This window comes from Haemaphysalis longicornis, unplaced genomic scaffold (assembly GCF_048455015.1).
Source record: "Haemaphysalis longicornis isolate Haplotype H1 unplaced genomic scaffold, Haemaphysalis longicornis Haplotype H1 scaffold_1, whole genome shotgun sequence".
In the NCBI taxonomy this organism is placed as follows: Eukaryota; Metazoa; Arthropoda; class Arachnida; order Ixodida; family Ixodidae; genus Haemaphysalis; species Haemaphysalis longicornis.
Window position 1 is genome coordinate 272,106,091 of NW_027526203.1, and position 25,395 is coordinate 272,131,485.

The window sequence follows — 25,395 nt, forward strand, 5'->3', positions numbered from 1 at the left end:
CCGAGCAAGAGATGCTTCGCATCTAAGCGTTGGTGAGGTAAAGGTTGTTGACGTTGGTGCACCGGCTGAGAGCAACGTACACGCCCTCCTCTCCGCAGCTTTATCTTCTTCTCCTTCTTCTTCAGCGGTTCCCCTACGGGAAGATGACGACGGGGGTTGAACGCGAAGCTACCTCGTGATGGATTTTTTTGGTTGGCCAATCCCTAGGGGCATCCTGCCACAATCATCATCAGAGGTGCTGCGGGTGGGGCACGGACAAGTGACATCCCCCCAAGCAAGAGATGTTCCGAATCTAAAATCAGGAACGCAATCTGTATCGGATGGGCACTCCGAAAAAACTGGGTACACGTTGACAAACAAGCCTTCCGACAGTCACCAAAAATACCATAGGAGTATGTTTCCCAGTAAAAATGCCCTGATTACTGGATCGAACTGGACGTACGACCATATCTTAGAGCTCAAGACCAAGACGTAGAAAGAAATCAGCAAAAGGGCTTTTTCTCGGCGCAGAAAAACGACAGCCATGGAGTGTTGTACACATCCCGGCGCATTACAAATGAGGCATGTGTCCGTTGATGTGAATTCGAGAGACGACGACCGGCACCAGTATTGCTCGCATTCATGAATAAAACAAGAAATTTGACACACGGAGAGACTCAGTTTAAATACCTGTGGAGGTCTTGGCTCTGTGCATTGGAACTGGCAATACGCTTCACCAGGGCCTAGAATCTGCATGACATTATTTTTTCTTCACTATCAGCGCTCCTCTCCAGCTGGACGGTCGCATTGGATGAGCTTGTGAGCACTTTGATGGCGTACGGGATACCTGTTTGCTACGTGAGTTTATCCGCTGCCGCGAGCACCGGAAGCTTTTGGGAGGCTGAAGACGATGAAAACGAAAACGACAAACGCACGTCACGCGAGAGCTCGCGGGGGTTCGAGGGCAGGCGCGTGACATTACCCGTACCTCTTACGTACATCTGGGCACGCCAATGGGGACGCGACGCGTTCGAAACTGCGCTTCCGAACTTGCTTCGTTTATTGATCGAGGAGACCAATGGTATTACGCCACGGAATGGAAAGAGGTGACGAGCAAAGAAGCACGACATCGGGTAGGCAGTCGCGGGGAACAGCTGAACATGGAGCAACGTCAGTCCTCGCATCTGGGATGGAAAAGTCATCCAACTGGTTCGATTTCCAGGGTCCTAGCTACCCGAAGGCTACTGGCTCCTCCGCGTCCTGGCGATCATCTGGCCCTGGTAGCCACTCTTCTCAGCTGGCAGCCGGTCTGCGCCCCCCGGGCGTCCGTCCAGGAGTCTGGCCTGCAAGCCCACCGCTCACGTCGACGTCTGCGCGCAATGGGCAGTGCGGCACCGTGGGCCCTTCGTCGGCGTTCGTCGCACCACGCCGACACCCAGCGCATCACCGACATGACGTCTTGCGTGTACTCGTACGTTCGGTTTTTAGTGGAGTTTCCCAGAATTTACAACTTTTATGTCCATTTTTTCGGATCAATTTAATATCGTGCATGGTCAATGTTTTTTTATTGCGTGGCTTTCCCGTGTTAAACTTTAATTGAAATTGTAAGTGGACGACTCGACTAAATTGGACGACCCGTAGTCGTCCAGTACGGGTAAACGGGTAGCCGTGGTGGACGACTGCGGATTGATTTTCATCGCCCGGAGATCTCGAGACACGGCAACTTGTTTCCCGCCTTCTAGAAAAATACGGACGTGAAATCGGGGAACTAAACAAACATCGTGCTTAGTAGCTGTTACCGTTGTAAATGGTTAGTTTTATTTATTTGACTCTGTATCTGGTTGCCTTTTATCTTTGCTTGGTTTATTGCGTCGATCAGTCGCGCCCCTGTGGCAGGCCTCATTCCCTACCTATCAAGACCACCATTGGCAATTACACCCGTCACTGCGGTAGCCATCTGTAATGGGGTTACGTTTTGTTGTGTGACTGAATGTCTGCCACGAAAATGTGGTTTCCTACTTTATTTGCGTTTTATTTTATTCTGTGTACATGTCAGGTAGGTATGGTTAGATAAGCGCTTCAAATTATTCGGAAGTGCTGGTTGATACTCGTGATATCACTTTATATTTCTTATTTGTTTTTGTGAGTCAATATTTGTTCAGCAGCTTCAACTTGGAGGTCTGAGGGCTGCAAACTACTGCTGAGTAATTCTTAGAGAATTGCGCCAAGGCCTCTTTTCTCAACCCCGTCTGAATTGGCATGCTGTCTAGGATGCAGCCGCGGCCACGCACGTCGCCGGTCGGGTCGACTTCTTCCAGTGCCTTCAGCTCGGGCTCCTGGCTGGGAACGCTGGACACGTGGTGCTCGGAGTGAGTGCACCGCCCTGCGCGAGTTCCGGGCCCCCAGCTGCGCCCTCTGGTACGAGTGGTCCCCGCGCAACAGCAGCACATGCGAGAAGGGACTCGCCCGTCGGTTCAGCCTGAATCCTGGGGTTGCACGTCGGCCCCTGGACGACGAGGCGTGCGGTCGGCTGAAGCTGTTGGGCAGTGCTCGTACGTGCCCGGGTGCCGTTGACTGTGGCGGCAGGTTGGCTCCAAGGCCACCGAGAGTGACGCCAAGACCTTTGCAGGGTCTTGTTTTCGTTGTGGTCCGAGTCCATGGCCGGACCTGCTTTGAATGTTGCCTAAACAGTTTTGCGAAAATAAATTCGTGCGATTATTATATCGTTGCTATTTATTTTATACGGCCAATTAAAATTCGATGTAACGAAATATGCGGAATGGCATTGCGAAATGTGTAATGCAGTGTAGTGCAATATAACTCAGTCATGATCTGACATCCAAACAACTCGCTCACAGTGGTGTTTTCGGTTGTCCGCTTGGAACACACATATGAACGCCGCCGTGGGCTACCGACAACTACGGCGCATTCGACATGACAGGGTAATACAGCTGATGATTAGAGGTCCTCCCTTTGTATCGGGACGTCGGCTGTCACCAACCGACTTGCCTGTGTTATTCTACTTGTTTGCCCGGGGTAATAGTCTTGCGCTACTCTCGGCGCGTCGTCTGCTTCGGCGGCGGGCCGCCGCTGCAGCAGACCGCGGCGGGCCGCCGCGCAGACGTACCGCGGCAGCTTTCTAATAGTGCTATTGCTAAACTTAAACATCGGTCATCTTTCCAGTAGACTATATCTTAAACGCCTTCATCCTTCTATTCACGAGACCACCATCTGTTTTCGCAGCAACGACTTCTGGCAGCTCAGTGGACATCAGTGTAGTGCAGTATTCATTGCGGGATGTGCCTCCATATACTTTCCGTGCCCCAAATACTGCTATATATGACACTGCTGCACTGAGAACAAGCGAAAGGCTTTTGTAAAAGTCGACCCGCTGGGTGTTATAGTGATCATCATTAAAGGAGCCATGAAGAGAAAATACAACTTCATTTAATTTGAAAGAACTAGGATTCAGTATCTCACTCAGCTCCATTAGAGCCACAAAAGACGTTTTTTTAACGAAAAAAAAAGCAAGAAGTATTTAAAAACTTTCAAATTTTGCGCCACAGTGACGTGTTATGAGCAAGAATGACGTCATATGGACCAACAATAAAACATAATTTTCAGTGCGTTAACTGCACGTTAGCATTCAAGTGATGCGGTCAAATTGAACTAGAGGCCCCATTACAGACGTCCAGTCATGTGTCGTCGCGACAGGTCAGTTAGGCGGCCGCCAATCGCACAAACAAGGTTCCGTGACGTCATAGAAAAGTTGCGGGAAATTGGCTAGGGGGTCGCCTTGGCTTCACACGTTTTCTTTAATATCTCCGTTATTTGTTCAAAGATTGCGATGATATTGGCATCATTGTTATCGGGCCTAAGCAGTCTTTTTAATAAACCCAACTTGTATTTTGTCTTCATGGCTCCTTTAAGTACCTGCAACAGTGATGATCTTCTTAACGAGGCGAAAGCTGTTGGAGACTCAATGAGGCTTACGTCAGCTGAGGGACATAGATCAGTCACAATATCGCGAGAGGAGTTTCCAGTATCTGATGATGCAACTACTGCTCTAATAAAAAGACGCTTGTAGGCAGCTGTAAATTGACACGCAATAGGGCTGTTGTTTTAGCCGTCCTTTCCTTTTTACGCAACCAAAAAATGTTTCGCTGTGGTACTGAGACATCTTGAGCGTGAACGAATTCGGCAGCTCCCCGTCGCCACAAACCCATCAAAAGGAGCTGACACCGTGCATACATATAAGGAGTCCTGCAAATACAGTGTTCTTGAGACCCTCAAACACTGATTTTTTGTGCATCTTTGCGTCATGTTATGTACAATTCAGCCTTTTAAAAAAAGTCTGCATTGAAGCCTGATTCGCCTTTCGGAGAGGTGTCTTGTATGACCAGCTGAACGGATTTCTTCAGTTCAAGACATCAAAATGGCGGTCAAAAATCGTTATGAATTCAGGCGTACCATGAGCACCTTTAAATTTCGGATTCAAGCTTTAATGTGAACTCACAAAATTTGAGTGCGTTTGTCACAGATGAACTGAGTGTCAGAACTGTGAAGCGAACTTTCATCTTTGCTGATCTGATGTTCGTATGCACCACAGAGTGCAGAAAGGCGAGATGAGGTGGGACCAGCCCGGTGGATATAAAAGTTTAGAATAGGAACTTTACATCGGAAGCTGGTTTACGGGACCTCGCACCGACGAGATTCAGAAAAACTGTCGTATTGCCGCGTGGACATAAAAGCACTTATAAAGGCACTGCTTTCACAAACTCGTTGGGTCGTTTTTGGTCGAGGTTGTGGGGTTCTACATTTCACACACTAGTGATTTCCCACCCCGCAGCCATCCGCACTCAGCAAACATGCCTTGCGAGCGCAGGCTGCGGACGGGTCCGTTGTTTGCGGAGACAGACAAAGGCAGGAGGCGGCGAGGGCAAAACATCAATGGCAGCATTTATTGCAAAGTGCAAATCAAATACACTGCATACAGACTAATCGTAGGCCATAACGGTAACATTGGGATGCGAGGCATTAAACAACGCTAGAAATCGAGATGGTTCGACTCACCGATTGCATACCGGAGCAGCGGAGCGCTGCTCGTGCGAGCGCGGTTGCAGTCTCCCCGCTCGTCCGGACGCGTCCTTTGTGGCGCGTTCCCCCAGGTAAGGACCAGCGCCGAGACGTCCGCGCGCTACCGGATCCCGAAGACAAGAGAGGGTCCTCACGTCCTGCTACGTCCCACCAGACTTCGCCTTACGGTGGCGCTAGTATCGAGGAAGAACTGGTTCTCGGGTAGGGCAGAGGAGAAAAGGGTCAACGCTTCCACCAGGGCGGAAACAAACCGTCCGGTCGCTGGCGCCCTCCCGTATGGTTCCCGTCGCGTGAGCGAGGCGCGTGTGCACGCCGGCCGCAACGGGAAGCTAGCCAGAAAAGGGGTTCGCGTGAAAGTCGCGATCCCCACATCCCTCCCTCCTAAATTCCTTGCGTACGCCGGTGAGAGCTGACTACAGGACTAGAGGCGACGAAAAGTTGGTTCGTCGATTAAATCGTTAGTCACTGCATCGTGTTGCCTACGCCGGCTTCCACTCGTCCAATGCCACCGCTGGTAGTGTACCAGCAGGCCCGGTCGTCGCCCGCTGATGTCTGCAGGCGGGTAGCTCCGGGAAGAATCGCACCAGCCAACCCAAGCAAGCGTTGCTCAAGTGGCGGCACATCCGTGATGGCCCGTGGCCGCCGAGCGACCAGACTGCCGACTCTCTCAGCCAGGCTGGTGACGGCATGCCGCACCGCACCCCTTCAGCAGGCTCGGCAGCTCGCCCGGAACAGTAGACAGCGGCATAAACACGCTCCGTCATGTGGTCCAAGCCGGGGTGGCTTAGCTGCACAAAGAAACTCCCCGCACCTTCAGTGTACGGCAGAAAAAATAGCTCTCCGATCGCACCACCTTTGTGGCGCGATCCTATCGACAACTGCCGAGTTGTCAGCATTGCCATCGCTCTGTTAGTGTCAACAAAGCCCAATAAATAGTCCAAACCCTACAATGTATAGGGCAGGAAAAAACAGGCTGCAGTAGCCCTTTGATCCCATCGATCATGTGGTTCGATGTCGAATATCACAACTGCCAAGGCTTCGGCATAATTACCAGCTTGTTAGCGTCAACAAAGCACGCCAAATTGTCCTAACCCCGCAGCGTGCAGGGTAGGGAAAATACGAACTCGATTGCATCGATAACGTGACACAATCCGATGGTTCAGCTGCTAAGTTTCTCAGCAATGCAACCGCTCTGGAAATGTCCACAGAGCTAGAACCTGTTCTAACCCTATACGGTACAGGGCACCAAGAACACACACGGTCGCATCGACCGCCCGGCGCGATGCTTAACCACACAAATGCGAAAGCAGTATTTGCTCGCATCAGTAACACTTCATTCATACACATGAACGCGGAAACAGTATTTGCTCCCAACGACAGCCCTATGTTCACACACATGAACACCGCTTGCGTAAAAATGCTGAAATACGTTTCAACACACTGGCGCTTAGTTTACGTGAACAGAGCTTGGTCTCTCGAGCCGAACAAGAGGGCTCCTGCGACTTTACAATCAGCGGGCGCAAAGTTTGCCTCGCGTAATTCTCCCCGTCAGTGGAAGAGGGATGAGGCCCCCCTTCAGTCCCGTCGCACGCGTGGCGCGACAACAAAAACAAGTACGCTGCGGAAAGCAGTTTTTCAAGCAGCGAGGGGTCAAAGCCAGTCTTTCCTGAGGCGGGAGAGATTCCTTTCTCTCGCGCGAGGCGATCAACAAAAGAGGGGGAGCGCTCCATGCGCCCTCGCATTGTTCCCAAGGTCGTGCCTTCGTCGGGAGGACCGGCTGTGAAAGCCTTCGGGTCACTCACTTCGGCAAACCACCCGCATCCAAAAACACAACAAAATAAAACAGACCAAACGAAAGAAACCCTGAACGTGCCCGTACGTGCAGCCGTGAGGAGACATCTGCTTTTTAGGGTCCTACACGCTCGCTGCAACACAAGCAGCTTATGAGCGAGCGGCGCCTACCGCATTCCGCGGTATCGGAGCGCCCATGCCAGGCTGCAATACCAGCTAGCCTTTTGCGGCACACGTGGCCCAGCCACACGGCTCCCAGAGCCTCGACTCCCGGAGTCGACAAAACAAAAAGAAAAACTCGGACCCAAATTGCAGCTTCCGTACACACTCACTTCGGGCTGACACAACGGCGCGGGCTCCCGGCCTCGCGTGGATGCAAACTCGGAAACCCCCGTTTCCATAAACAACAACGTCCCGACAAAAATTCGGCGACCACGTGTTAACTGGCACCGATGTCCTGCCATATACACGATTGCTGCAAACTCGGCGCTTAACAAATTAAAAACGCCGCAGCAATAAATAATTCGCCTCACTCGCAGGAAAGTACGCCTCAGCTAATAACTCGCTCCAATCAGTTAGGCCTGAAGTCTTGTCTGTGCTCGGATCGTCCGACGCCAGAACAAAGGATGCTGCCGTGCCTCCTGCTCGTCTCCGCAAACAAGGCCCCACGTTGGGCGCCAGATGTGGGGTTCTACATTTCACACACTAGTGATTTCCCACCCCGCAGCCATCCGCACTCAGCAAACATGCCTTGCGAGCGCAGGCTGCGGACGGGTCCGTTGTTTGCGGAGACAGACAAAGGCAGGAGGCGGCGAGGGCAAAACATCAATGGCAGCATTTATTGCAAAGTGCAAATCAAATACACTGCATACAGACTAATCGTAGGCCATAACGGTAACATTGGGATGCGAGGCATTAAACAACGCTAGAAATCGAGATGGTTCGACTCACCGATTGCATACCGGAGCAGCGGAGCGCTGCTCGTGCGAGCGCGGTTGCAGTCTCCCCGCTCGTCCGGACGCGTCCTTTGTGGCGCGTTCCCCCAGGTAAGGACCAGCGCCGAGACGTCCGCGCGCTACCGGATCCCGAAGACAAGAGAGGGTCCTCACGTCCTGCTACGTCCCACCAGACTTCGCCTTACGGTGGCGCTAGTATCGAGGAAGAACTGGTTCTCGGGTAGGGCAGAGGAGAAAAGGGTCAACGCTTCCACCAGGGCGGAAACAAACCGTCCGGTCGCTGGCGCCCTCCCGTATGGTTCCCGTCGCGTGAGCGAGGCGCGTGTGCACGCCGGCCGCAACGGGAAGCTAGCCAGAAAAGGGGTTCGCGTGAAAGTCGCGATCCCCACAAGGTAAGACGGCGCAGTAGTTATAAAAACTACGCTGAAAAGTGTAATTGGCTTAGAAACTACCGTACATTATGTTAAATGCAATATAGACAGTTAAAATATAGGCCGACCGTCGATTCTTAGCTAGCCAATGAGCTGCGCGTGCAGGTCAGTGCATACAGGCAACTCAACGCATTTCCACTTAAACAGTGCACAAATGTGATGCGGAAACGTCGAATAGAAGGATGGAGGCGTTTCAGATATAGTCGACTGGAAAGATGATCGATGTTTAAGTTTAGCAATAGCACTATTAGAAAGCTGCCGCGGTACGTCTGCGCGGCGGCCCGCCGCGGTCTGCTGCAGCGGCGGCCCGCCGCCGAAGCAGACGACACGCCGAGAGTAGCGCAAGACCAGAGAGAAGGCTCTGCGCATGACTACGCATGACTAAGGTCCCTGAAATTAGTTCTCGCGACCGCCGTTCGGCCCACCCTCTTCCGCTGGCGGGGATGCGGAGCTCCGAAGCTGAGCTTATTCTAGTACGTTGCTCGGGAGAGCATGGTGAACGAAGCACTGCAGTTCGTGTTAGACTGACAGCGACGCATCGTTCGATGCCTTTAGTGACGATGTGTGAGCAGCATGAACGCGAGTCAACCGTTCATGTGTCGATGCGGTCACTTATTTGTCATTTACGCGCTCGACCCGAAAGTTCGCCCATCTCATATTAGGTGCGGAGTTATGTATCTTTATTGCCTGTCAGGACAAAACACACAAACACACAAGACACCTCACCAACTCATTTGTTGTGCCTAGAATTTCTTTAAACATGCCAGAATATCAAGCGCGCTTGTCCACTCCGGCGAGTCATGCTGGGCTTGATACACATCGCGTATGTAGCACACACTTTCAATGAAATTTTCCCTTACCGGGCGCCATGGGAATCTGCATTGTCGACAGATTTTCTAGTTTTCCACAACGCGTGCAGACTCAACAACGTTATCATGTCGTACGGAATTCCTCCATCATTTACAACCGGCAAGTAGCGAATACCGTGTGGGCTGATGGGCAGTTCTTTTTTAAGGGTTCATTTCAGCACATCCCAGTGCAACACAGCGTCCCGACAATTAATAAACACGTGTTCTACAGTTTCTGGGGTTTTGCAAAAACGACGACAAAGGTCTGTTTGTATACAACAGACCTTTTTCATGCAGCCACGTTTTTACTGCTAGTGTGTTCGTGTGTAGCTTAAAAAAGAAAGACTTAACTGATGGTTTTACTGGCATTTTTTTCACCCTCCTCAGCACGTCTTGACCCGCTGTGCCAATATAATTTGCCCGATAAAGTGAAACAGGCATCATTGTTTCCACTAAATCGCCGTACAACTTTTTCCTCGTAACTGTACTGAGATACTCTCTTGAGAACCGAACACTTAAAAACCGGAAGGACAAGATAACTTCCCGCAAATACCCGTTTACAGACGTTCCCATGCACTGCGTAGACGACACACGTCCGGGTTTCGTTCTGTTTTAGGTCCGAAGTACCTTATAGGACCGCAAAATGTCCGTCCGCGTCCGTGAGCATAGCATTTACAATAGCAAAAAATCACACAGGCACCGGCAGGACTTGAGCCTGTGTCTGGTAGACCAGACAGAGTTAGCGCCAGTCGCCTTACCCATTGGGCTACGACCGTGAGTACTAGAGAGTCAAACGGCCTAACCCCTCGCATGAAACGGTGCGGAGTACCTTAGGACCTCCCAATGTTTTTTTACTTCATATCTCCGCAGTTTTTGGTTGGTGGTGCGGCCACATTTTTGTATTTTTCGCACCTGACCCGAAAGTTCGCCCATCCTGAATTTTTCACTTGATATCTCTGTAGTTTGGGTGGGCGTTCTTTCGGAACTTTACGGTACCTCTCTCACTCAAAAGAAAAAAAAAAGAAAAAGAAAAGTGCATACTGACGTAGGGAGCTGAAACGTGGCGCCTTATAACTGAACAACTACAAAGCAAACTTAAGTCGGCTCAAGGGTCCATGGAACGAATAATGTTAGGAATAACACTCAGGGACTGGAAAAGAGCTACCTGGATCAGAGAACAAACTAGAGACTAAGCTGTCATAGTTCAAATGAAGAAAAAGAAATAGCAATACCGCGGGCTGGCCATGTAAAGGGCCAATTAGGGTAAAGGGCGGATTCCGAGAGATGGGTATAGGAGAAGGGGAAGGCCATTAACCCGATGCAGGGGCGTAGTCAGGAATTTTTTTCGGGGGGGGGGTCACCGCGGTCGAACAAAAGATGGGAGGGGAAAATATGTAGGCAAGGCTTCTTGCGCGTTGTTTTTCAAAGGAAGCTGGAAATAACTGACTTCAACATGCGATTTGTGTATGCTGAACGCTAACAGTAAATCCAACCTTAAGGAGCTTAGAAGGTGATGATGATGATGATGACAACCTAAATTCCCGATCGCCGGTCTATGGGCAGGCCGTGGATGATTCGTTCGTCCGTATAGCAGACGGTTGTGCCGGCGCGCGCTCGTGAGCGTGATCATGAATGTGCTCGTGAGTGGCGCGCGGTCCCCGAAGTTCGTCAGGCGGAACTGGAGGCCAAAACAGGAAGTTTACTATTAAGATTCGCGTGTTTTAGATCTTCCTTTACGAAAGGGACTAATAAGTTTATTTATTAGCTATGAAGTACAGTAGAGCATGATTTGATGGTTATCGCGCCAGCATCGAGCGGCCAAGCGTGTCACCGGCCTCGTAGGCCGGTGGCACGCTTGGCAAGAGTGGCAAGAGTGCAAGAGTGGCAAAAAAAGCAAGAGTGCGAAATCTTGATTTTTATGGTTCCGAAACAAAACCGTAGGCCGCCTACGGTTTCGTTTCAGAACCATGAAAATCAAGATTTCGCACTCTTCTCTCCCTTGTTGGCTGTTCCATGCTACAACAATGGCCCGCACGACTGACTTGCCACCCTTTGGGTTTCAAGCTTTACGTTCGTTGTTATCAAGCACAGACTTGGTTGCCTTTTATCTGCGCCGACGATAACGGAACTGGCATGGAAGATTTGCTAAAGCTGGTGTTCTCTCTGCTTCATTTGAAAGAATAGCTTTCCCGCGATAACCTTCGAATCGCACTGGACTGTATGTGCGGCCCATTCGTATATTATGGCGGTGAAGCTAGCAAACGTGCGTCTTCGTCCTTAAGTAATCGCCTTTTTGTTATTTTTTGGGCTAGTAGCGTGAAATTTCAACGTATACGCTTAGCGGAAAACCTTATTTCACTGCTGTTGAATATTGAGCTTGTTGCACGTTTCTTAAATTTCATTCTATTTGTAGCCGTTAAATCGAAAAAACATGGCTTCAGTAAAATTCCGGTTAAGCAAATACAGAATGACGATTCTAACCAAGAGGAAGGTCACGGAAACAATTGAATAGTGCAAGAAAAAAAGCGCCGCAATAAAGAGAATTGTACGGTTTTGTTGATGTGGAGGAAATACAGGATGGGCAGAGCAATGCTTTTCATATAGCAGAATTAAATTATGGAACTGCAATAGTCAAGTAAATGTGATGTCGGTAGAAAAATAAACATGTCAATGATTGATAGTTGACTGAGCAAAATACAGTGACATGCTCTCTCATGTTATTACACTTTGTACCAGTGTAAAGACAAGGAATGACACGCTAAAGTCCAGACCACATGTATATCTGTGTGAGGCTTTTCCTGCTGTTCCGCCATTTCCTGGCCGTGCTGTTCCGCCATCGAAACAGCGGGACTGCCTCGATCGGCTCGCGGCAGGTTCCCGGCGCAGCTCGGAGTATCCGGCGCGAAATGCAGCCGGGCTGTATATGTTGACATGTACAGCATCTGGAGCGGGCACAGGAATCAGACGTTGACGTAGCCCTTGTTTTCAGCTTTATATGAACACGAATGTCCTTAAAACTGCAGGTTCCGCGCCTGCAGGCGACTTCAGGTGGTTGTTCAGCCTACTTGAACCGCACCCCAGCCTGGCACGAAACATTTGGGGGGGGGGGGGGGGGCACGGGCCCGGTGTGCTCCACCCCCTGGCTACGCCTCTGACCGATGAAGGGATGAAATAAAGAAATTCAGTGGTAAACTGTGGGTGCGAGCAGCGCAGGACAGGAGCGGTTGGAGGTCAATGGGAGAGGCCTTCGTACTACAGTGGACATTATTAGGCTGTTGCTGCTGCTGCTGCTGATGATGATGCACACCTCAGACAATCTGACAGTATCCGTCACCGGGGAAAGAGTTTTCACGGCTCAGCCACAGAGAGGGTTTGGAAAGCAGAAAGCGGACTTCCAGTTCACCGCCACTATGCAGAGATCGCATCGGGAATCCTATGTGGAGCCCGAGACTACTCCGAAGAATGAACAAATAATCGAAACTACCACCAGGAAATCAGCTAGCCAATCTGAAGCGGACTCGAGACCTCATGTACTCTCCAGATGTACACCCCTCGGCCGCCGGGAGGGCTTGGCACGATGGGACAATTAGAGCACCGTTTAGACGAAGACATACAATCATTCAGTGCCAAAGTCGTTTCAGACAAGTCCACAGATGCTTCCATCAAGTCCACAGGCAGTATCAAAAGACTCACTTCGAAACCTTCAAATTCTGCAGGAATGGACTGCACAGACAATTCGAAGGCTTCACAAAAGTACTACAAGGAGTACCATCATGTGAGAAGCAGGTTTGGCAAAGAAAACTGCTTATCTTCAGGAACGCCTTTGCTTTTATGGAAGCACTTCCGAAATAAAAGGCTGCACCAGGCCACAAGAAATATCAACTGGTGCATCTACCCCAAGTACAAGGACAAAATTCGTGAAAGGAGCTCTGCAAGGAGGACTTCAAGCTTCATTCATACAACTTGGTTTCACAGGAATTATTGGCGAAGAAGGACGCTAAGAATTTGTTCAAGATTTTCTGCGACAACGACGATGTAACGGAAACGGACTTGCGTGATCGGTACTCATTCAGACAGAGGGATCTGGATCCTACAATTTCTGCAGATAGGGGCAGCATCTTGCCAGAGGGGAGGCTGTTGAACAGGGGACTCGTGGGATTGGGCCTGCAACTTCCGGGGGGGGGGGGGGGGAGTATGTAGAAGAAGATGAAGTAGAAATAAAGGGACAAAGAAGAAGTAGGAACTCGGAACGGTTTCCTCGCACCTCAATCATGTCGTCGGTCGCTAAAGCTTTCTCAAATCTTGACCTCTCCAACCAAGTGCACCGCAAGTCTGAGGAAACCGGGTTCGAGTTCACTCTGATGGTCGTCGGAGAATCTGGCCTCGGTAAGTCCACGCTGGTCAACAGCCTTTTCCTGACGGACCTCTACCCTGAAAGGGAGATTCCCGATGTCAGTGCGAAGGTGACGCAAACGGTTACCTTGGATGCATCGACCTTTGAAATTGAGGAGCGCGGCGTCAAACGCCGGCTCACGGTGGTTGACACACCCGGCTTCGGTGATGCCATTGACGACACCGACTGCTTCAAGCCCATTGTCCAGTACATCGAGAACCAATTCGAGCGCTTCCTTTGCGATGAGAGCGAGCTGAACAGGCGGAAGATCACGGACAACCGCGTCCACTGCTGCCTCTACTTCATCTCCCCCTATGGGCACGGCCTGAAGCCGCTGGACGTTCAGTTCATGACCAAGCTGCACAACAAGGTCAACATTGTTCCTGTAATTGCCAAGGCGGACGCGCTGACCAAGAAGGAAGTGATGGACCTGAAAAGAAAGATAATGCACGAGATCCATGAAAATGGCATCCGACTGTATCCGCTTCCGGACTGCGACTCCGACGAAAACGAGGAATACAAGGAGCAGGTCAAGCAGCTCAAGGAGTCTGTGCCCTTTGCCGTCAGTTCATCGGTTGAACTGATTGAGGTCAACGGCAGGAAAATGAGAGGTCGCCTGTACCCGTGGGGTGTCGTGGAGGTGGAGAACCCAGAACACGGAGACTTCATCAAGCTCAGGACCATGCTGATGACACACATGCAAGATCTGCAGGAGGTCACGCACAAACTACACTACGCCAACTACCGCTCTGAACGGCTGGCTGGCAAGGCTCCACCGGCTACTTCCAAGAAGCCCACTGGGCTGGTGCCGGACGCATGAAGCTGTCGGGGGACGGAATTCTGCCTGAGGAAGAGAAATAAAGTGTGAAGGAAGAAAGTGCAGACGGTTCGGAACGGCGGCTCTTGTCTCGTCGCTTTCCGCCCGATCGGGTTGAACGCACGAAATTATCGTCTAGAGGCCATTCCAATAACTATATATTCCTACTCGAACGGAGTTTTACGCATTCAGGGTATGAGGCCGGATTATGACTTAATTGAGGACTAGAGGTTCTACGGGTGAAGTTTGACTATCTGGGGATCTTAGACGCGGGATCTTGACAAACAGGCGTTTTTGTCTCTCGCCTCTAAAACTAAAAAACCATGAGTCATTCTATCCACTTTGTGAAGGTAGATGACCAGCGAAGCTTCTTAGCTCACGACCTGGAGGTGACACAGAATTCGCGGGAAAGGTGAGCTAATCCCGTTTCTCTTGAGCGTTGACGGCGGTCATCGCCAAGGAAGGCGCGTATGCATACACGCACATACTTTTACTTTGATTCTACTGAACTTGAAAATGGTGCCTATCGATAATTAATCTACTCAAGATGTATCTTATGTCCAAGTTGTGAGACGTATAAGCTTTAGGCCCAAATCACATTTTAAACGCCATTGTCGACGCCTAGTTCTATAGAACACCTCGCCCTTCCAAGACGCGGGACTTTTTGTCCGCAGACATAAATAATTCATGAAACCCTATATAAGCGTCGCTTAAAAAGAAAATATGGCGAATTAAAGCTACATGATATGGTGAATCCGAGTTAAACCCGGCGCGGCTGCTGCTTGGAAAAGGCATGCGGCTTGGCACGTGGTCTCGGGTTTGGAGGTTCCTTCGCCAGGGGGAGACCGGCGGGACTCGCTTCACGTCGGCTACGCAGTTTTTCGATGATTATGCCGGATTATGACTTCGTGCTCCAAAAATTCTTGCCCAAAATGTTCCATGAAGTCATCAGTACCACGAGGATACCCACCTTTGATGTAGGGGACCATTTTTGAGGACTTTAAGGACAATTTTGTGTCCACCCGAGCCGAGTCCTGGCGTGCTCCGGCTGCTCCGGCGGCCGCTGGGCCTAGCCGCCGCCGCCGTGCCGCCGCCGCCGCCTCTACGCTACATCATAGCCACTTTCATGAGCGTTGAAGTAGAGGGTGAGGATACTCACCCCGAAGAAGTCATCAGGACCCTGGGCTGGTGCATTGCCGGTGAACGCATGCCCCGGCCACATCAGCGAAACGTATAGCCTACTGTTAAGTTCGGGCATCTAACTTAACGAAAGCCGCCGAGAGCTCGTGTACCGGCGTTGCCTCTGCTTGTAGCTGCCACATTCCTTTCTTTTTCCGCAGCTGCAGAGGCGCGAAGACGGGGCCTTTATGTTCTATCGTTTTGTGTGGCAAAAGAGGAGTGGGGGGGGGGGGGGGGGGGGGGGGGGGCGTGTTTGCCCCATGTGCCTTTGTCGTGTTGCTGTGCGTTCAGCTCGGCCGGGAGGTCTTGGCGAAAGGCAGCTGGGTGCACAGTCGTGAAAACAGTTTCGGCGCGTTGTTTTCTCTCGGACAACGCGCACGCGAGTGTTATAGCTTCCCGCTTCCCGACGGTAGGGAAGTGAAAGGATGCCGTCTCTTCGTGTGTCGGAAAGCGGCGGCGTAGCTTGTGGGGATTTTACGAAGCCCCTGTAGGTGCTGTTCGTTTATGGTACCCCCGGAGTTCAGCGTTGCGAGAAGGGTCATTCGCTATAAGAATGCCCGTAAGATCTTAGAGGAGCGCATCTCGCCGGTCAGGCGTTGGGCAGCGGCGTCTCTTAGTCTGGGGTGGGGATTAGCGAGCGACTTGGTGCCAGCGCGCGTGGTTACACAAAGGCGAAGCGGGGAGTGAAAACATTTATTTGTTTATAGATAAAAGTCAGGGAATGGAAGTATTTATGAGACCCCCCTCCACCGTCAAGCAGGAGTCCTTCTTTCCGGGTGACGGCTTCGGCCATCTGGTCCAGACGGACTTGCTCTCCCGGGTCCGAGCTGAGCAGCACGGTCTCCCGCTGCTCATCTTCTTATGTTTATCGCTAATTTCTGATCTTTATTCCTTTGATTTCTGTTTTCTTGTTGAGGCAAGCCTAGACCATATGTTGCAGGTCCGCCCTTATTCCGCACTGTTTACATGCGCTGGAGTATAGCGCTGGGTAGCAGCGGTTGTACAACACTGGGTTGGGGAAGGTGTTCGTCTGGAGAAAACGCCAAGCCACTGCCTGCCATCTGGACAGAGTTTTGTCCGCTGCAGAGTATTTCGCCCTTCCCAGCCTGTGCAGTAGGTGACCAGCCAGTCCCTGTCCGACCAGCGGAGCGAGAGTACGTCGAGGGTGTTGGTGAAGTCGGCCCGGTCGGTGAAGCCTCGAGCCGCGTCATGCGCCTTCTCGTTCCCCGGGAAGCCAGAGAGAGCTGGCCCCCATATGATTTGGATTCCCGGGCTCGATTTCCATGGATACCGTCCCGTAGGATTCTGAGGGCCTCTTAAGATATGCGTCCCCTCAAGTAATTAGGAATTGCCGGCTTCGAGTAACTTACTACCAACTTGGTTTGGGAGGACGAGATCATTGCGAGTGCAATGGCCGCCTCTTCCCTGACCTCCGGGATGCGGGACCGTGCGAGGTGTGATTAAATGGCCCTGTTGGTCAACTACCGATGTGGCCATGGCGTCGGGACAGCTATAGTCTGCGGCGTACACGTAAACCACGCCCTCGAGGTGTGAGAACCTTTTGTGTATTGCTTGTTCCCTGGCCTGTCTGCGTTCCCTATTGTGTTCAGGGTGCATGGTTCTTAGCAATGGTGGGATGCAATAATGTCCCCTGATACTGGCCGGAATGTCGCGTTTCGCCCCAGTCTTCCCTCGTAGTTAATGTGTTGTGTTTGGAGGATGTGCCTGCCAGTCCGGCTCCTGGTGAGCCTATCATGCTGCGATATATCCTCTGAGCTTCTACCAGCTCGTCGAGCGTGTTGTGCAGCCCTGGTGCTTCAAAGCACTCGTTGGAGGTCGTAATTGGTATGCCAATTGCCTGCTTCTGCAAAGCAGTATATGTCTAACCCCCCCCCCCAGTTTTCATTCCGGTGTCATCGATTTACTTGGCGCCGCTCCGGGGCTCCCCCTCGCCACCGCTGACACCTCTTTCACAACTATTTTTCCCCTCGCCACCACCGATGCCCCTTTGGCGAATTGCGCAGTCGGCAGCTAACGGTGGTAGTGCGGTTATCATGATTGCAAAAAATAAACAAGCGCGGATGGGCGTAAACAATGCACGATTACTATACTCCTTGATATGAAATTTGTGTGCAACGCGAGCTGCAGTCTTCTCGGTCACGGCGCATTTCTGCTGCGTCTCAGGAAGTGTTCGCGTGATCAGCGAATGCCCGGCGGCGCGGGCTACTCTGATGCTACCTCGCAGCGCACCGCCGCTGCCGTCTAGCATGTTGTAAATCGTGTTTGAACCTTCTGCGCAAATGTCACATGGTTCGGATTAGTCCCGCACAAATGAGGATCTAGCACGTTGTTGCAAACCGTGTTTGAACTTCCCGCGCAAATCTCACGCGGTCTGGATTAGGGGGAGGGCGCTTCTTGGTGGCGACGCATGAGACATGTGTGAGAGAAAGGCAGTGAGAGAGATGACGCCGTAGCCGCACGTGTCGTATACTGTGCCCCACCCTCTTCCTTATTTCCTCTTTCTCTCTTCCTATCTTGTAACGGTGAGGGTCCCGTTACAGTTTTTGACCTTGGGGCCCTCGTCTGTATAATACTATTACTGCACTACTTTTTTCGAATGAATAATAAACTGAAACTGAAACTGAAACCCCCTTTCTTTCCCTGGACTGGGTTTTATGAGGGTGAACTCCCCGACTAAGTTCAACAATATCCCAAGTTCTTTTCTCTTCCCTGCTTCCTTAATAAATCACCACCACCCCACCTGCTCAACCTACCCTTCGATGGACGCTCCTCTTCGTTTCCTTACTTTCGTCTCTGCTGCTTTCGCTCACTCGGTTACGCGGACCTAAACAGACGCCGCTCCCGCGAAGCCCAGGTAGCGGCTGCCAAAGGGCTGCCCCCTAAAGTGACCAAAACCCGCCGTCGCCGTTGGCGCTTAAATTCCACTTCGCCACGTAGCTGCGAATCCCGCCAGGTTGAAGAGAAACTTGCCCAGATGGAATGACGGCGTGAGCCCATATTTCTTTTTCAGCTTGGAAGGCCTACCGAGCGGCATTTTCATCGGTGTCTTTCATTCCTACGTATGCGCCATCAACGGTTACCGGTTGATGCGTGCACGGTTTGCGGGTGGAAAAAGGAGGGCGTGCACGCACAGCTAGGCTTCATGCCGCTACCGAAGAAATGCCGGTTGTTCTCCATGGTGGGACATTTAGGTGTCGAAATTACATGGCTCAATGCGCTTAGTCGGCTGTCCTGCTGAAGCGAGTGGTTCAGGCGTGGGTTGATGTGTTACACAGACATCTTCCGCGGACAGTAAGATGCCTACGAGGGGGAAGGGAAACGGACCGCCACATGTTTGTCCGTGAGAATAGAGATCAAGGGCTTCCAGGTTCGAAATCGTTATGGAATAGATGCATGCCGTTCGTTTGGAGGAAGAAGAGCCAGAATTGAAGCGTTGGCCCGAACACATGCGCGAATGGGCGCAAGAGCTACGGAAAGGTGCTGGCGCCGACATTACCGCCTCAAGTTCAGCTCGTCGAGTTGTGGCGAATCCCTCCCGGATGAACAGCAACTTTCCCACTTTGGAACGCCGGCGTGAGCCAATATCACTTCTTCAGAGGGCTTTCAGGGGATACTTTCGACCGCGTCTGTCACTTCTAAGCACGCGCACATGATCGGTTGCCGCTTTATGCCTGCGCAGGTTTGTAGGATGGAGGGGGGGGGGGGTCGTGCACGAGCAGCTATAGGTTTCATGCCCGTAATGATGGATGGCACGTCCGTTGTGCTGGTGCGAGTTTTAAACGCGGACGTTAAACGGCCCGATGGGACCTGTCCAGAGTCCGTAGTGGTTGGGCAGATTGGGTTTATGTGTTACACAAACAGTAAGATGCTTACGACGCAGGCAGCTTCAAGTTTGTCTGCAAGAGCAAAGCTTGAATCCTTCAGAGGTTCATTCAGCTAATTACAATTCCTAATCGCCAATTACAACAAACGTACGTTTCGTGCACTCCATGGGCTGCGTCCAGCTTTGCAGGTCATCCGTCTTCACAGAGTGGAAGGGCACTAATTTTTTATTAAAGTGTTGATATTGCGTACGCCACCTTGAGGTTGAGGAAGGGAGCGACGTAGGTTACTCGACCCAGAACGAATGCCTGCATGCACAAGTCTGATTAGGGTGTCCTCCTTCATTCCGTGGTGCCGGTTTGCTATAAGCAAAATGAGGCGAGTTGTTTGATACATTTTTTAAATGCAGAGCATTTCAGTAACTCACGATGTCACCCGCGTTGACGTCCGTAGTCCGCACCGCACCCCTCCCTACTATATAAAAAAAAATACTATCCGGCGCCAGGTTTCGATCCCTCGACCCTGCGGACGGAGCGCAATGTACATGGTGCTCTACCAACTGCGCCACAAAGCCGACACAGAATGGGACGCTAGGAACGCCCCTTATATCGTTGACTCATTCAAATTACTGCTGACGAGCGCTCTCTCGTCAGCAGTTGCCACAAGTGCAACAACATTAACGTAACGCAAACTACTTAACGTCGTGCGCCCCCGGAAATGCTCTGCATTTGATCGTGCCCCTCGCGAGGGGGATGTTTCACTGCGTCTTCTCTCGGTCGCGGGAGCCGTGGCGCCATCTGGCGGAGGCGCGGCACAACTCGTAGCACTTTCTTTGAAAAAGCGCCTCGAAAGCGCGGCAAATATGAAAATTAATGACCGTTTGGTGTAGATGTACCGTGCGCTGCTACAGCATCTCATTTGCGACGTTCGTTGCTTCACTCGCTCGTTCCCTCCATGGTTCGTTCGTACGTACGTTCGTACGTTCTTTCGCTCTCTCGCTCACTCAGAAAACTACACACTCACTACGATGATCATTACATTACACTGAATAAATTTTTTTCAAGTGCCCGGATTATCTCATAATTGTGGTCGTTCTGCTGAATTCGCATGCCCAAGACACTAATGCATTTTACTAAAGGGATTGGTCCCCCCCCCCCCTACTAGTGCATACTAGCTGAATTTGTGGTTTTTCGGCGGGTGCTTCTTTTTTTTTTTTTTCTCCTTTCCGCGTCGGCAGATAGAGCAGCCCCTCCAATTTTGGGGGGAGCAATCTAAGCCTTTCGGTTTGATGTACTCTTTTGTTGCATTTATTGCTTCCTGAAATATATTCTGCAAGTGATCATCACTTCCCCCCTCTACCCAGAGAGTAATATCGTCAGCGTGCAGGCTGTGAGGTAGACCTTGTATTTTCTCTAAGATTTCCGGTAGGCCGATCATAGCGACATTAAAGAGGACAGCGAGAAAACTGAGCCTTGCGGCTTGCCTCTGCTCTCCAGCTGCAACACGCCAGATTCAACCCCCCCCCCCTTTTTTTTTTACTGTCAGGGTGGCCTTCCTGTAAGATAAAAAAATCTCTGGTGTAGGCGTACGTCTTTTGACCTACTTCTAATTGTTCTAAATTTTCTCTAGAATTGCATTGTGTTTTACTTTGTAGAATGCCTTTGTGAGGTTGAGCCCCACATGGCCCAGGTGTCTAGTGGGGAGCATCCCATGGGGAGCCTCAGCATTAAGTTCTGAGTCGAGAGCCTAGGCAGAAAACCTCATAGTAGGCGGGAGCAGTCCCTTCTGATCGATGTACGTATTTATTCTGTTTAAGACCACGTGCTCCATTAACTTCCTTACACACGAAGTAAGGAAGATGGGCCGCATGTTCTCTAGGTGAAGTGTTTTGCCTGGCCTGGTTTTGCCTGGTTTCGGATCATGACCGCCTTAGTGATCTTCCATTGCGTGGGAATTTTGCCCTCCTGCCAGCATTTGTTCACATACTTTAAAGGGACACTGAAGTGATTTGTAATCATTGCGGGATAACTAGCGCAAATTGTAGTCCGGAGTCCCTATAGGCCACGTTTCGACCGTTCTGAGCGCGTTTACGCGAATTTATTTAGTAGAAAAATCAATTCGAAATGCTGGCCTCCTCTCTGCATCCTCGCCCATTTTCTGTGGCGTTTTCGTGTGACGTCAGGAGGAGATGACTTGGCTTGTCTGAGCTACTGCACGGCTCGCCGACCTGCCGGCAGAAACAGTCGGCCCAGCGTTTAGTCCGCCGTCCGCCGACGGGTCGTCGCAATTCGTTCGCTCATTTGAAACAAAGCCACGACACGTTTGTGAATGGAAGAATGTGCCTTTCTTTATTTTTTTAGTTTGTACACTGTATCTAGCTCCAAGTCAAGGTCGCTCCACACAAGCGCTGCACAAGCGTACATGCGACGCTTCGCTGACTGGTACGCTAGTAGGAAAATCTAAGGCCACTTGAAGGCGGGAGAAGAGTAAGCGAAGTCAATATAGGTACTAAGGAAATAAAATCAACTGATACTTTGACCGTACAGCGCAAAACTAGAGAGCACAAAGCACGTTTTTGCGCTGGGAGAACAAGCACAGCGGTCAGCAGCATGACCATACATCTGCGAACGCTTTTCCGTCTAAGAAATGCAATTGCTAGACGTCAGATATTGTGGAAATTTGGGGGACGCTTACTGCACGAGTGCTATACAACAAATAGTTATGTAAGCTGCTTGAAATGCTAAAACTAAATAAAAGTGTAAACTGGTTATACATTATATACCTTATATTTCCAAAGCTGGTAGCGCTGGCCCATGGCCAAAAACGTTTTCCTTCAAGCTTCTTCGAGCTTCATTCTTCCACACTTCCACTTAAGACATGGCTGTGCGAAAAGGGAATGTCTCTTCCTTGGTCGGACAATTGTCGATCGCCTCTGTAATCAACCAGAGACAATTGATCATTGTTTTGTGTTGTGCCGGGACGCTGTGTTCTTCTGGGACGTTTTGCAGCGGACACTAAAAAAGGACATTGACACCATTCGCTTCCTGCCATTTGAAGATGTTAATCGGGTGCCATATGACGTTTTCGTTCTCCTAGGATTGTTTAGTTTGTGAAAGTGCCGCATGACTGATCGGCATGCGGAACCCTCTAGGCCGACCAAGTGCATTTTTCGGGTTTTTGCGGAGCGTTTATGCTGCGCAGAGTGATCCACCGGAGTGGCTGCCTCTTCTGGATGCGTGCGTTTGCTTGCCTGAGTTTTGAAATGGTGCTGATCTTTGTTCGACTGATGTACTCGCCCTTTGCTGTCTGTTAGTGTTTATATTGTGTGTTAAGTGTCTTGTCTCCTAAAGTTTTCTAAAATTTCCTTGCATTAAAGAAAAAAAAAAGGCCCGTGGCCGAGTAGTCCGGAGCGCTAGGTACGTTATTTTGCAAGTCATAACTTCGAATCCCCGAGGGTACATTTTTTTTGTAAGTTGACTTTTTCGTTTTCGGCCGATGTTTTCTATACTGAGTTCACCATTTTTGGACCGTAACGTTCATGGCTACACGAACTAGTTCACAGAACCCACGCAGGCTGCCACTGACGCGCTAGCGAGTTCTCGTTGGCGTGCTGTTGCCATAAGCACCGACTGCTTGCGGGCAGTGGGCACAGGCCAGAATCAACAGACCCTTAGCCTGGTGCGAACACGCTTTTTACGATACAGGCATGAGTGAGGCAAGCTTCAAATATGAGGGGAAAGCGCATGGCATTTGAGCGTCTGCAGTGACACGGAGGGCGCTCATCCACTGCATAGGCCTCGGCTAGTGATTGCTACGATTCCAAGCCGTCCTGGGAGGCTTATCTTAGGCATTTTACAGCCGACAACATGGCAGAAGCGCGGTACGACGATTACTGAGATATCGAGAATGCCCATCCAACGCTGCCGTCGGATGTCAAGCATGTTGTTTTACAGAACCGAAACCGAAAATTGTTTGAATGCTAATCTTGGACATCGTCCAATCACGGTGCTTTTCCTCCCGTCGTCACAGCCTTTAGTTGGTGCGGCCGCCGCAGACCACGCATGGTAGTTTTTCTTCTTTCGCGCTTTATAAAATAATTACCGGCTTATCAACCGGGTAAACGATGAAAGGAGTGTTAGTTTGAGCCAGTCTATGCAGTGCAAGCAAAACTGGGAGCTTGACAAATTCACTTCAGTGTCGCTTTAAGAGAGCCTCGATGGAATCGTCCAGAGATTCTCAGCATCTTGTTCGTTACCCCGTCTGGTTCTGGAGCGTATTTAGTGCGGAGATCCATGCAGTATGGCTTCCCGCACCTCTGCCGTTGTGAAAGTACGACCGAGAATCTTATTCAAAGCTCCCGCGTGTGTTTTGAGGTTTTCTTTCGGATTTGTCCCGATATATCTGCAACGTATTTCTTTGATTAGATCGTAGTCCGTTGCCTGGTAGGCGTGCAATATTTTACTTTATTCGCAAACCCCCAGCGCAAGATTACCGAGTGGGACGAGTTTAGGAAGGTAAGAGCAACCGAACGGGATGCCCACGAAGGTAAAGCAGAAATGCAGGAAATTGATGATATTGAATCATGGGTGCAACAGCTTCACACATGCGTGAAGACAGTAACCAAGGCCATTCCAGAAGAAGCCAGGGCGACGCAAAGCTTCCACTTATATTTGAAGCGAAGAGAGGCCTGCAGAGAAAGCTAAGCAAACAAAAGCTAAACCGCGCACTGCGGAGACAGCTGGCAATTCTTAATACAAAAATAGAGGACTATGCGAACCAGCCGGCGCGCCAAAATTGGTACAGCGCGTGCGAAAGTATGGAACCACAGACGGGCCTTCCAAAAACTTGGAACATCCTTAGGAACCTCATTGACCTGGACAGGATAAAAGTAAGAGCACTAAGAGAAACTGTGCGAGACCGTGCTAGTCCAGCTGGCCTTGTTTCCTCCTAGGGTCTGGTGTCGGCCCCCTCGGGATGTCGACCTTGACAGTTGCCGGGCCTGAATGCTAGGGCTTCGACGTCTTGGCTTGGATATCGATCGGTGCTGCGGTCGCTGCCCTCCGTCGTTGTCTATCCTCGACTCGCGGATAAGTGGGCGGGGGAAGGAGCTTGAACGATCTCTCGTACTTCCTCCCTTGTATCCCCCCCCCCCTTGTGATGTCTTCTTCTTGTGATGGCTTCTTGTGATGTCTTCCGCGGTGTCATACCCGGGGATATTATGTATAACACCCTTTGCCGTAGCGGCGTGGCGCACGCGGTGACTTTGTAAGACTTTCCTGCGATGCAGATTTCTGTATGTGAATTGTACTACTTGGCTGGTTCCATGCTTCGTGCGCTTGTAACGATAAGGTTCTTCTCTGCGTTGGCTTGTTGCAGGTATCCCTCGGCTTCCTGCTCCGCGACGCCGATGACGCGAAATATGCCGTCGCGTAGTCCCGCGGAGCTTGCCTTGGTAACGTCAAGGCCCTCTCGTGCCCGCAGAATGATTTTAATGTCCTCGCGTGGGAGGGCTGGTAGCTGAAGAGGTTTCCTTTCTCTCGGACGCGGCTGGAGACTGTTGCCCGGTCTCCTGCGCCGACTTTGGCCCTGCTCGTCGCCGTTAGGACTAGCTTGGTGAGCGCCCGTGTGCACGCGCCAGCCTGCCTCTGCTGTACACTCTTCCGGTGAGATTTCCTCACCTGCTACTTCGACGTGACCCATCCCGGGTATCGGTGCCTTGGGGAGAGCTTCGAAAGGTCCCAGTGGAAAATTGCGCCAGAGTCGTCAAGGTTAGGGCCAAGGCCCCCGCAGTAGTGTAGTAGTAGACACTCGTCTTCCAACGCCCCGCGCTGGAACGCTTCGTGCTTCAAATACACGAGACTTTTACAGCAAAGCTGTATACCTCTACCTGAACTCGGCACGATTTACGACTTGGAAGCGCAGGAGCCTTATCAACATCAGGAGCATTCGGAGGATGGAGAAGAACCCGAGAAATTCATTATGCGTACTGACTGGGATCAACTACGCCATTACTTATTGTATACAATAAATGTACATATGTATATAGTTGAAAAAAAAATCG

General features: G+C 50.9%; 1 pseudogene; it reads left to right on the forward strand.

Annotated features, from left to right (window-relative positions):
- Positions 1–13,373: 13,373 nt before the first annotated feature.
- Positions 13,374–14,315, forward strand: LOC144158923 (septin-1 pseudogene; annotated as a pseudogene).
- Positions 14,316–25,395: the final 11,080 nt, after the last annotated feature.